A 12,881-nucleotide genomic window follows, 5' to 3' on the forward strand; every position below is an offset into this window, starting at 1 on the left:
TTGACAGAAAATCAGTTAATGTTTATAGATCTGCAAGTGCACAATTAACTAATGTATAGACCAATGGCTATAATCATGTCTGACAACAACTTAATTCAGCCATAAAACAGGCATTTCTTGACGCATATTCCCCAAGCTGCTGTATTTAGCATTCACTCTTAAAGAAAGTACTGCCAAATATAACAGCAAACAAATCTACCAACTCAAATCCCTCAAACTCCATCTGGTATAAACATGCTTGGTAAGGACATATTTAAATTCAAATTTTATACATTTCAATCAAGGCTAAACTTATTTGTAAAAAAAAGAACATTTCAACCTGTTCAGCTTACTTTTGTTATCTAGAAACTGTTCAGTGCTTAATGCATGTTCATTTAACTGAGACTTTTTAAAACTACCTCCGGGCAGTAAAGAATGTAAAAATATGAGGTAAATTTGCCAATGGTAGACTGCTCTAACCTCTTTTCACACTAGGACGTGCTATTACATCCTGATGCTGATAGGGGGGAATGATGGACAGAGCTCATGGGCTGAGCTCTCTTCATACACAGTAGGTATTGTGCTGTATAACACAGCTGACACATGCCTGTAACTGCCTGACCCTGCACTGTCAAAGTACCCTAGTGAGTCTGAAATAGTAAAAAAAATTTAGAAAAATGAAAAAGTAAAAGTTTAAATCACCCCATTTTCCTAGAACACATCTAAAAATAATAATCAAAAACATGTTTGGTATCGCCGCATCCCAAAATGCCCGTGTTATCATAATATAAAAAAGATTATTTCCGTCTGTGAACACATAATGGAATGTCGCCCAATATCATCACTTTTTCACTATTTTTTTTTCACTATTTTTCCACCCATGAATATTTAAAGTGTAACCGTCATTTCAAAAAACTTTTGATATGTTGTAGGGCAGGTAATTTTAAGCCCTTTTGAAATTGGATTAGTTACCCAAATCTTGCTCCTTCCTATTGTATTCTGCAGCCTTTCCCCCTATTGTTCCCTAAGTGCTCCAGCACTTAGTCATGTGCTGCCAGGAGCCCTAACTAATGTAGTGACAAAACACCTACACTTTTCTCTCCTTCACCTTTCCCTACACTTATATAAACTAATAATCCACACAAGCTGCAGATAGATCACAATATCCCTCCTCCATCGCCTCACACTCCACAGCAGGAAATGGCAGGAGAGACTCTCCAAGTCTTCAAGCTGTCCCCTCTCATGTGCTGTGCTACAGCTTAGATAGACAGATAGACAGATAGATACTTCAGGAGAATGAAAACAGCACACCAGTGTGGTTAGATGATGGTGGGTGCAGGCACAATAGGACCGGCCACGGATCCCTTGATGATATAATGAAGGAAAGTAGGCAGCACTCCAAGTATAACGTGAAGAAAAGGTGGTTTCTTTTATTCCATGTTTTTTTAGGGTACAGCAAAGTACAGCAACGTTTCGGCTCGCTTGGAGCCTTTTTCAAGCCAAATAACAAGAGTGAACATCATACATATATACCAAACATAAGTGATCACATGATACATTGGTTCCCACCCCCGTTATTAGCATATTGCTTCATGAAACATTATTGTAAGTGAAAAACAATAAATAACAATGTACATTTCATAAGTGTGAAAGCTCATAAAGTGCAAATGCATGAGTAACGTGTCTAGCAGCTAATTTATGACACCAATGTGCTGAGTGTGCACAGTGAAGATAATTATACAAAACAGTTGTCTTGTATCGAATTAAAAACAAGCTGGGGTGTCTCACCACCACGTCCACAAGCTGAGGTAGAGAGCCGATCACTCGCCGGTAAAGAAAACCTCACAACACCAGAAAAATGGCTTCCAAGGCTGACACCTCTCGGGGTACTTCCTCCTCTAACACAGCTGAGGTTTTTTTAGGGGTAAAGACTACAACACTCCCAGACGACGGACCAAGACAAGGAGAGGCTGGTGGAAACACCACAGATCCAGAAAATACCCCAAGATCGAGACAGAAACAGATGACACCAGCCATGGCCCTCAGGAAGAGGAATCCACAGTGGTAAATATCTCTTCCAAACCTTAAACTGCCAATCAATTGTCTGTGTTATCAAAGGGACTGTCCTTCTGTATTGCATGGAAGCCTGACTGGTTTCAAGTTGAAATGGACTTACAGTATTTTTTTAGATCCATTAAGTTAAAGCACTATTTCTGTAATGTATCTGTGCAAACCACACCTAATGTCTTGAATACCACTGAACTTTCCCTTAAACCGTTTCAGCTACGCAATCTCAGTCGGTTCACTCCTGATGTGGACGCACCTCACATCGAGGCGTTCATCTCCACAGTGAAACACGAGATACAACAACTACAGCAATCCAGTACAGCTAAGGGTTTGTTCCATCCTAATCTTACATGTTCAGAAATCCAGGCACTAGATGAGTTGGTCCATGACCGCGACCTCACCATCAAACCCGCCGACAAAGGCGGCGCGGTCGTCGTCATGGACACTAGTGCTTATCTAGCTGAAATTCGCAGACAACTTTCAGACACTACTGTGTATCTCAAGGTATCTTCAGATCCTAAATTCATGTTGACCAGAAAAATCAAATGTATTTTGGATAAAGCAAAATCTGACAACATCATTGACAACGACATGCACAAATTCTTGACAGTACAACATCCCACCACTCCGGTATTATATGTACTACCAAAAATTCATAAAAATCTTACTTCTCCCCCCGGTAGACCAATTGTCTCTGGTAGTGGGTCCATCTTTTCCAACATCGCAATATTTCTCGACAAATCATTACGTGAATTTTCTGTTTCTGGTCCGTCTTATATACAAGACACCACAGACTTTATTAACAAAATCGCTGATGTTAACACACTAATAACAGACAATACCCTCTTGGCGTCTTTCGACGTGGTTTCTTTATACACGTCGATTGACCACCAGAGGGGTATAAATGCAGTTAAACGCAAATTGGCTGCCAGTAGGTACACACCATCTGTACAAACGTTCATTGTTGACCTACTTGAATTGATCCTGAGGAATACCGTATATACTCGAGTATAAGCCGACCCGAGTATAAGCCGAGACCCCTAATTTCAACACAAAAACTGGGAAAACCTATTGACTCGAGTATAAGCCGAGGGTGGGAAATGCATTGGTTACAGCCTCCCAGTATATAGTCTGCCAGCCCCTGTAGCATACAGCCTGCCCAGCCCCTGTAGTAGGAAAAAAAATAACACTGTACTCATCTTTCCGACGTCCCCCATAGGTCCTCTTCTGTCTCAGACTCTCTCAGACAGAAGAGGACCTATGGGTGACGTCAGAAAGGTGAGTTTTGTCTTTATGGTTTTAGTTGACTCGAGTATAAGCCGAGTTAAGGTTTTTGAGCACAAATTTTGTGCTGAAAAACTAGGCTTATACTCGAGTATATAAGGTAACTATTTTTTGTTTGCTGATGATTTTTTTCTTCAATTAATGGGGGTGGCAATGGGTGCCAACATGGCACCCACATACGCCAATATTGTTATGGAGGTCTTGGAGGAGGACGCCATCTATGCCTCCACTCACTTCAGGCATTGCCTGCGGTGGTGGAGGTACATAGATGACGTCTTCCTCCTATGGTCTGGCACTGAACACGAACTCTTTGAGTTCCATACATATCTACATACGATAGACGAATCCATAAAATTCCCCCTTGTACATTCCAAACATGAAATACAATTGCTTGATGTCCTAGTCACACTTAAAAATTCAACACTGGAAACCAACATCTATGTAAAGCGCACAGACAGGAACACCCTGCCGAAATATGAAAGTCACCACCCACGGGCTATGGTGAAATCCTTACCTCATAGTCAATTTCTGAGGGTCAAACACATCACCAGTGACCCACTCAAAGTAAATAGGAATTTAAGCAACATGACTAAGAAATTTTCACAACGTGGCTACCCTCGTAGCATCATTAACAAAAATCTTGGCAAAGTACAAAATATTGACAGGGCTGTTTCTTTGGCCCCCACAATAAGAAAACCAGAGCTTGTCCGTATACCATTTGTGTCCACATATAGCGCATACAGCAACTCCATCTGCAACACTATACGCAGACACTGGTCTAAACTAGCAGGCAGTCCAGTTCATGTCCCCGAATTTAAAAATCCCCCACTTTTTTCCTACCGCAGAGCTCAATCCATCAGAGACCGAGTAGTCAAAGCTGATGTTGGCTCTATGCGTTCAACCAGACAAACAGGGATCTTTGGACAACTCAACAAAGGTTCGTTCCCTTGCCGGAACTGTATTAATTGTAAGCAAATGAATAGGGGTGGCACATTCTCCCACAACAATGTACAGCACCACATTAAACATTATCTCAATTGCGACAGCTGCTTTGTTATATACATGCTCAATTGTCCATGTGGGTTGTTGTATATTGGAGAGACCACTCTCGAATTCAAAACGAGATTCAATCAACATCGCTACACAATACGTAGCAACAGACGTGATTTACCTGTATCCAAGAATTTCTTTGAAGCCGGACACTCTGAAAGGGATCTCAGATTCCAGTTAATCGATCATGTGCCCCCGCTAGGCAGGGGCGGTAATAGAGAAAAAATACTCAAAATTAAGGAATTACGGTGGATTCATACCCTAAACACTCTACGCCCCAATGGATTAAATGTGGATTTCAAGTTGAGTGGTGTCTGATGTAAGCACCGTATGTTCAGTTCTGTATCTTTTCCCTCATCTGTCTCCTCACAAGTGGTGTAGGTTCACAGTAACAAGAACCATTCAACATATTTTGCATATTTATGATATATCAATTTACTAAAAAAAAATTTCTGTCATTACAGATCTTATGAACACCAGGAAAGCCATAATGGGACAACTCTCAACAGTCCACTCCACATTATGCTGTTTTTTTTTGCCTGATCCAAGCCGACTCCTCTTTTTGGTATAATGCCAGCCTTACCTTTAATGCAATGGCACCTGTGCACCTCCTCTACATACAGTTACAATATGGGCCAACGACAGGTTTTCACATAGCGGTTGGAACATAGCTGTTATATTTCTTTACATCCCTGTCAGGCCTGTTCTAGGCCTTTGGGAATTAATACTATAATTTTTCCCTATAAATTAGGGTTAATATAATACCAGCTCCCCTTCTAAACAACATACCACTTACCTTTTCAGCTACACTTGCCGTTGTGCCAGTAACTATTTTGTATGTACTTGGATCCATTTCGCAATCAGCTACATCGAATTCCGACCAGGGATGGCTAGATTGTTTACAAGTGACGTCGGCACTTTATTGGCACAAAGCACATTGGTGTCATAAATTAGCTGCTAGACACGTTACTCATGCATTTGCACTTTATGAGCTTTCACACTTATGAAATGTACATTGTTATTTATTGTTTTTCACTTACAATAATGTTTCATGAAGCAATATGCTAATTACTGGGGGTGGGAACCAATGTATCATGTGATCACTTATGTTTGGTATATATGTATGATGTTCACTCTTGTTATTTGGCTTGAAAAAGGCTCCAAGCGAGCCGGAACGTTGCTGTACTTTGCTGTACCCTAAAAAAACATGGAATAAAAGAAACCACCTTTTCTTCACGTTATACTTGGAGTGCTGCCTACTTTCCTTCATTAGATAGATAGATAGATAGATAGATAGATAGATAGATAGATAGATACAAAAGGTAAAGTCCAAAGCAGCACAGGTCAATATGGGTGCACAAGCCGTAAGTCCCCTGGCAAGGGTCCACAGATATAAATCCAGGGAAGAGGCAGCACTCCGTGGTATGTGGAACAGGGTGAATCTTTTATTCCGAGTGCTGCCTCTTCTCTGGATTTAGATAGATATTAGATAGAGAGATATTAGATAGATAGATAGATAGATAGATAGATAGATAGATAGATAACATAGAAAATAGGTGGCACTCCAAAATTGTGGAAATAAATCTAGTAGTTTTTATTCCCAAGAAGCTTGGGAATATAACCACTTGATTTATTTCCACTATTTTGGAGTGCCACCTATTTTCTATGTTTTCTATTACTGGGGGTTGTGGCCGGCCCTGTAGTGCGTGCACCCAACTAATTTCTTTTGTTATTTGCAGTGCCGCTGATAATTCTCTTTTCGATAGATAGATAGATCGATAGATAGATAGGTTCAGTGAAGAGGCAGCACTCCTTGTAGTGGTGAAAGGGGTGAAGCTTTATTCCATAAAAAGCAACGTTTCGGTGTACTGTTACACCTTTAACAGTACACCGAAACGTCGCTTTTTATGGAATAAAGCTTCACCCCTTTCACCACTACAAGGAGTGCTGCCTCTTCACTGAACCTATATTGGAGACCCTGGCCAAGGGATCACCCGCTTCTGCACCCACCGCTAGCTGTGCTGCTCTGGATCTTCTACTTTTTTTTAGATAGATAGATGAGGACCGAGAGGCAAACTACTTTGAGGAATGATTACCAGGGAAACCTGGAGCAGAATGTTTTTTTTTGCTCAGATTGACAGTTATACTTTAATTTTTTTTAAAAATCAAACAGTCCTATAGGTCCCAAAATGATATAAATTAAAATGTCGGGGCATACCTCACAAAATGACTCCTTAAATAGGTCTATACACCAAAGTTTGAAAAAGTTTGGCAAAATGACAAATATGTTTTTATACAAAGGATTTAATTTTTTTTAAAAAATCTACTAAAGCCTAATAAAACTTGAATAAATTTAGTATCCCAGTAATTGTACCGATCCAAACAATAAAGGGGATAGTGTCATTTAGAGCGCAAGAGACTAAAGACAAACAGAAACAAGAAAAGTAGTGAATGTGGGTTTTTTTTGTCAATTTCAATGCATTTGAATTTTGTTTCCAGCTTTCCAGTACATTCCAGTACAGCTTTCCTCCCGCTGCTGACTATATACTGGGGCAGTGGGATGGCTATATATTGTGGTAGGGGGCTGGCTGTATACTGGGGGATATGGGCTGGCAGGCTATATACGGGGGGCAGGTGCTGGCTATATACTACGGGGCAGGGTCTGACAGGCTGTATACTGGGGAGAGTGTGACCAATGCATCTCCCACCCTCGGCTTATACTCGAGTCAATAGGTTTCCCCAGGTTTTTGTGGTAAAATTAGGGGCCTTAGCTTATACTTGGGTCGGCTTATACTCGAGTATATACAGTACATCTTAAAAAAAGGTCCTGAGTCCTGTAAGAGTTAAGACACAATGCTAAATTCATTCCTACATACATTCCTTGAACATTAACAGTTAGTTTTAAAACAGAAACAATATGATAGTAGACACATGCAGTGCTTTCGAGGTCAAAATCTATTCAATAAAAATATATTTTTTTTAATTTAGGTAAACAAATACTGACACAACGTGTTCCCCGTCAACTTAAAACACAGTTGCTTTTTATTAAAGAAAAACATGCAATAGTAAGAGGATTATCAGTCCATAAAAAATTCAAAAGGCTAACTTAATCTCTGGAAAAACATACACTGATAAACATACGCACTAAGTGCACCAGCGTATGATGGCGCCTCCAACCCAGTTTTAGAAAAAGCATTTTTTTTATCAATTCCACCAAACTCATATTATTATCTTACTTCCTAGTACATTTTACTGTTCCACTAGGAAGAACAATTTGTAATGGTGATAACAAAGCCTCACATGGGTGTTAAATTAAATATATGTCATGATATATGATATTTTGGAAGGTGGGAAGTAAAATTGGAAACACAAAAATGGAATAGCTTAAATATCATATAATAATATAAAAATATTTTCCATATTTACAAATCAATAGCAAAGACTGAACCAGACTTTGGCATCACATCAACAGTGATACATTCCACTGCACATTATTATATAACACAGTAAATGCTTACATCTAGAGATGAGCGAGCACTAAAATGCTCGGGTACTCGTTATTCGAGACAAACTTTTCCCGATGCTCGAGTGCTCGTCTCGAATAACGAACCCCATTGAAGTCAATGGGAGACTCGAGCATTTTTCAAGGGGACCAAGGCTCTGCACAGGGAAGCTTGGCCAAACACCTGGGAACCTCAGAAAAGGATGGAAACACCACAGAAATGGACAGGAAACAGCAGGGGCAGCATGCATGGATGCCTCTGAGGCTGCTTAATCGCACCATTATGAAAAAATTATGGGCAACAGCATGGCCATGACAGAGTGACAGAATGAAGCTAGATAGCATCTAAAACATGCAATAATTGACCCTGACACTATAGGGGACGGCATGCAGAGGCAGCGGCAGCAGGCTAGAGAGTGGCATGGCGACATACCCTAAATGGACTCAGGCTTCAAACCAATGGGTGGCAGAGAGGAACCAAAGGAGGTGAGCAAGAAGCGCTCAAATAATATCGGTACATGATAAAAGTTTGCCAGTATATTTTGTGGATTACACAGCAGGGTGGCGACAAAGTTAACATGGAAGCCATGAAAACAACCCAAAATTCTGCCTGACACAGCTCGTTTGATAAGGGGACCATGTATGGAGGCAGTGAACTAGTAGTAGATTAAAGGTTCTGCAGTTAAAACTATGTTAGTTGGATCTTGGCATGGAGTTGGCGCTCCGCTGCCAGGCGAGCTTTCGCCAATCCAAGCCCCTGTCTCTAGGCTACTCCCCAAACAGCACTTCTAAGAACCTTTTGTATAAGATCAAGTGTAGTAGCGTTCTTATAAGTTTAGGATATGGCGGGTGAGGGGAATGTAAACAGATGCGCAAGAAGCGCTGAAATAATATTGGTAAATGATAAAAGTTTATTAGTATATTTTGTGGATAACACAGCTGGGTGGCGACAAAGTTAACAACTTTGATGTGGAATCCATGAAAACAACCCAAATTTCTGCCTGACACACCTCGTTTGATAAAGGGACGATGTATGGAGGCAGCTATATGGACGACTTTTGGAGGTAGCAATGGAGACAACGTGTGGAGGCTGCTATGGAGACAATTTAATTTGGATAGTGCCTGTATGTGGCAGTCCCAAAAATTTTTCAAACCAGAGGAGCAGGTAGGTGGCCCTCCAGAAAAATAGAATAGATTGAGTGCCTGTATGTGGCAGTCCCAAAAAGTTTTCAAACCAGAGGAGCAGGTAGGTAACCCTCCAGAAAAATTGAATAGATTGAGTGCCTGTATGTGGCAGTCCCAAAAAGTTTTCAAACCAGAGGAGCAGGTAGGTGGCCCTCCAGAAAAATTGAATAGATTGAGTGCCTGTATGTGGCAGTCCCAAAAAGTTTTCAAACCAGAGGAGCAGGTAGGTGGCCCTCCAGAAAAATTGAATAGATTGAGTGCCTGTATGTGGCAGTCCCAAAAAGTTTTCAAACCAGAGGAGCAGGTAGGTGGCCCTCCAGAAAAATTGAATAGATTGAGTGCCTGTATGTGGCAGTCCCAAAAAGTTTTCAAACCAGAGGAGCAGGTAGGTGGCCCTCCAGAAAAATAGAATAGATTGAGTGCCTGTATGTGGCAGTCCCAAAAAGTTTTCAAACCAGAGGAGCAGGTAGGTGGCCCTCCAGAAAAATGGAATCGATTGAGTGCCTGTATGTGGCAGTCCCAAAAAGTTTTCAAACCAGAGGAGCAGGTAGGTGGCCCTCCAGAAAAATAGAATAGATTGAGTGCCTGTATGTGGCACTCCCAAAAATTGTTTAAAACAGAGGAACGGGTCGGTGGCCCTCCAGAAAAATTGAATAGATTGAGTGCCTGTATGTGGCACTCCCAAAAATTGTTTAAAACAGAGGACCGGGTCGGTGGCCCTCCAGAAAAATTAAATGCATAAAGTACTATAGCAAGAGCCAGTGGGCCCTGTCAAAAAATAGCCAGTTTCCTCTGCTTTACTGTACAAAGAGGAGGAGAAGGAGGAAAATGAGGAGGAGGAGGAGTGGATCAATTATTCAGGTTGAGCTTCCTTCACCTGGTGGAGATTGGAAATTATGAGAAATCCAGGCTTTATTCATCTTAATAAGCGTCAGCCTGTCAGCGCTGTCAGTCGACAGGCGTGTACGCTTATCGGTGATGATGCCACCAGCTGCACTGAAAACCCGCTCGGACAAGACGCTAGCGGCAGGGCAGGCAAGAACCTCCAAGGCGTACAGCGCCAGTTCGTGCCACATGTCCAGCTTTGAAACCCAGTAGTTGTAGGGAGCTGTGTGATCATTTAGGACGATGGTATGGTCAGCTACGTACTCCCTCACCATCTTTCTGTAAAGATCAGCCCTACTCTGCCGAGACTGGGGACAGGTGACAGTGTCTTGCTGGGGTGACATAAAGCTGGCAAAAGCCTTGTAAAGCGTACCCTTGCCAGTGCTGGACAAGCTGCCTGCTCGCCTACTCTCCCTCGCTACTTGTCCCGCAGAACTACGCACTCTGCCGCTAGCGCTGTCAGAAGGGAAATACTGTTTCAGCTTGTGCACCAGGGCCTGCTGGTATTCATGCATTCTCACACTCCTTTCCTCTGCAGGGATGAGAGTGGAAAGATTTTGCTTGTACCGTGGGTCCAGGAGAGTGAACACCCAGTAATCGGTGCTGGAATAAATTCTTTGAACGCGAGGGTCACGGGATAGGCAGCCTAGCATGAAATCTGCCATATGCGCCAGAGTACCAACGCGTAAGAATTCACTCCCCTCACTGCCCTGACTGTCCATTTCCTCCTCCTCCAACTCCTCCAACTCCTCTTCTTCTGCCCATACACGCTGAACAGTAAAGGACTCAACAATGGTCCCCTCTTGTGTCTCGCCAACATTCTCCTCCTCTTCCTCCTCATCCTCCTCCACCTCCTCCGATATGCGCTGAGAAACAGACCTAAGGGTGCTTTGGCTATCAACAAGGGAATCTTCTTCCCCCGTCTCTTGTGACGAGCGCAAAGCTTCCGACTTCATGCTGATCAGAGAGTTTTTCAACAGGCCAAGCAGCGGGATGGTGAGGCTGATGATGGCGGCATCGCCACTGACCATCTGTGTTGACTCCTCAAAGTTACTCAGCACCTGACAGATATCAGACATCCACGTCCACTCCTCATTGTAGACTTGAGGAAGCTGACTGACCTGACTACCAGTTCTGGTGGAAGTTGACATCTGGCAGTCTACAATGGCTCGGCGCTGCTGGTAAACTCTGGATAACATGGTTAGTGTTGAATTCCACCTCGTGGGCACGTCGCACAACAGTCGGTGAGCGGGCAGTTGGAGGCGGCGCTGCGCTGCCCTGAGAGTGGCAGCATCTGTGCTGGACTTCCTGAAATGCGCACAGATGCGGCGCACCTTCGTGAGCAAATCTGACAGATTGGGGTATGTCTTGAGGAAACGCTGAACTATCAGATTTAACACATGGGCCAGGCATGGCACATGTGTCAGTCTGCCGAGTTGCAGAGCCGCCACCAGGTTACGGCCGTTGTCACACACAACCATGCCTGGCTTCAGGTTCAGCGGTGCCAGCCACAGATCAGTCTGCGCCGTGATGCCCTGTAATAGCTCTTGGGCGGTGTGCCTTTTATCGCCTAGGCTCAGCAGTTTGAGCACCGCCTGCTGTCGCTTAGCAACGGCACTGCTGCTGTGCCTAGAGCTACCGACTGATGGCGCCGTGCCCACGGATGGTAGTTCGGAGGAGGAGGTGGAGGAGGGGTGGGAGGAGGAGGAGGCATAGTAGGCCTGAAACACCTGGACCGAGGTAGGCCCCGCAATCCTCGGCGTCGGCAGTATATGACCAGCCCCAGGGTCAGACTCGGTCCCAGCCTCCACCAAGTTAACCCAATGTGCCGTCAGCGATATATAGTGGCCCTGCCCGGCAGCACTCGTCCACGTGTCCGTGGTCAGGTGGACCTTGTCAGAAACGGCGTTGGTCAGGGCACGGGTGATGTTGTCTGACACGTGCTGGTGCAGGGCTGGGACGGCACATCGGGAAAAGTAGTGGCGGCTGGGGACCGAATACCGAGGGGCGGCCGCCGCCATGAGGTTGCGAAAGGCCTCGGTCTCTACTAGCCTATAGGGCAGCATCTCCAGGCTAAGCAATCTGGAGATGTGCACATTAAGGGCTTGGGCGTGCGGGTGGGTTGCACTATATTTGCGTTTCCGCTCCAGCGTCTGGGGTATGGAGAGCTGAACGCTGGTGGATGCTGTGGAGGATCGTGGAGGCGACGATGGGGTTTTTGTGGCAGGGTCCTGGGCAGGGGGCTGACTATCAGCTGACACAGGGGAAGGAGCAGTGGTGTGCACGGCCGGAGGTGAACGGGCTTGTTGCCACTGAGTGGGGTGTTTAGCATTCATATGCCTGCGCATACTGGTGGTAGTTAAGCTAGTAGTGGTGGAACCCCTGCTGAGCCTGGTTTGGCAAATGTTGCACACCACAGTCCGTCGGTCATCCGGTGTTTCCTTAAAGAACCTCCAGACTTCTGAAGATCTAGCCCTCGCCGCAAGAGCCCTCGCCACGGGAGCTTCACTAGTTGACACATTTGGCGCTGATGCACCAGCTCTGGCCCTGCCTCTCCGTCTGGCCCCACCACTGCCTCTTCCAACCTGTTCTGGTCGAGGACTCTCCTCCGTCTCAGAAGCAACTGTGTTCACCCGGCCTCTCAACCCAGCTTGGGTCTGTCACCTCATCATCCTCCGATCCCTCAGTCTGCTCCCCCCTCGGACTTCCTGCCCTGAAAACAACTTCCCCACTGTCTGACAACCGTGTCTCCTCATCGTCGGACACCTCTTTACACACTTCCACTACGTCAAGAAGGTCATCATCACCCACAGACTGTGACTGGTGGAAAACCTGGGCATCGGAAAATTGCTCAGCAGCAACCGGACAAGTGGTTTGTGACTGTGGGAAGGGTCCAGAAAACAGTTCCTCAGAGTATGCCGGTTCAAAT

The sequence above is a fragment of the Engystomops pustulosus genome, chromosome 4 (assembly GCF_040894005.1).
Source record: "Engystomops pustulosus chromosome 4, aEngPut4.maternal, whole genome shotgun sequence".
Lineage (NCBI taxonomy): Eukaryota > Metazoa > Chordata > Amphibia > Anura > Leptodactylidae > Engystomops > Engystomops pustulosus.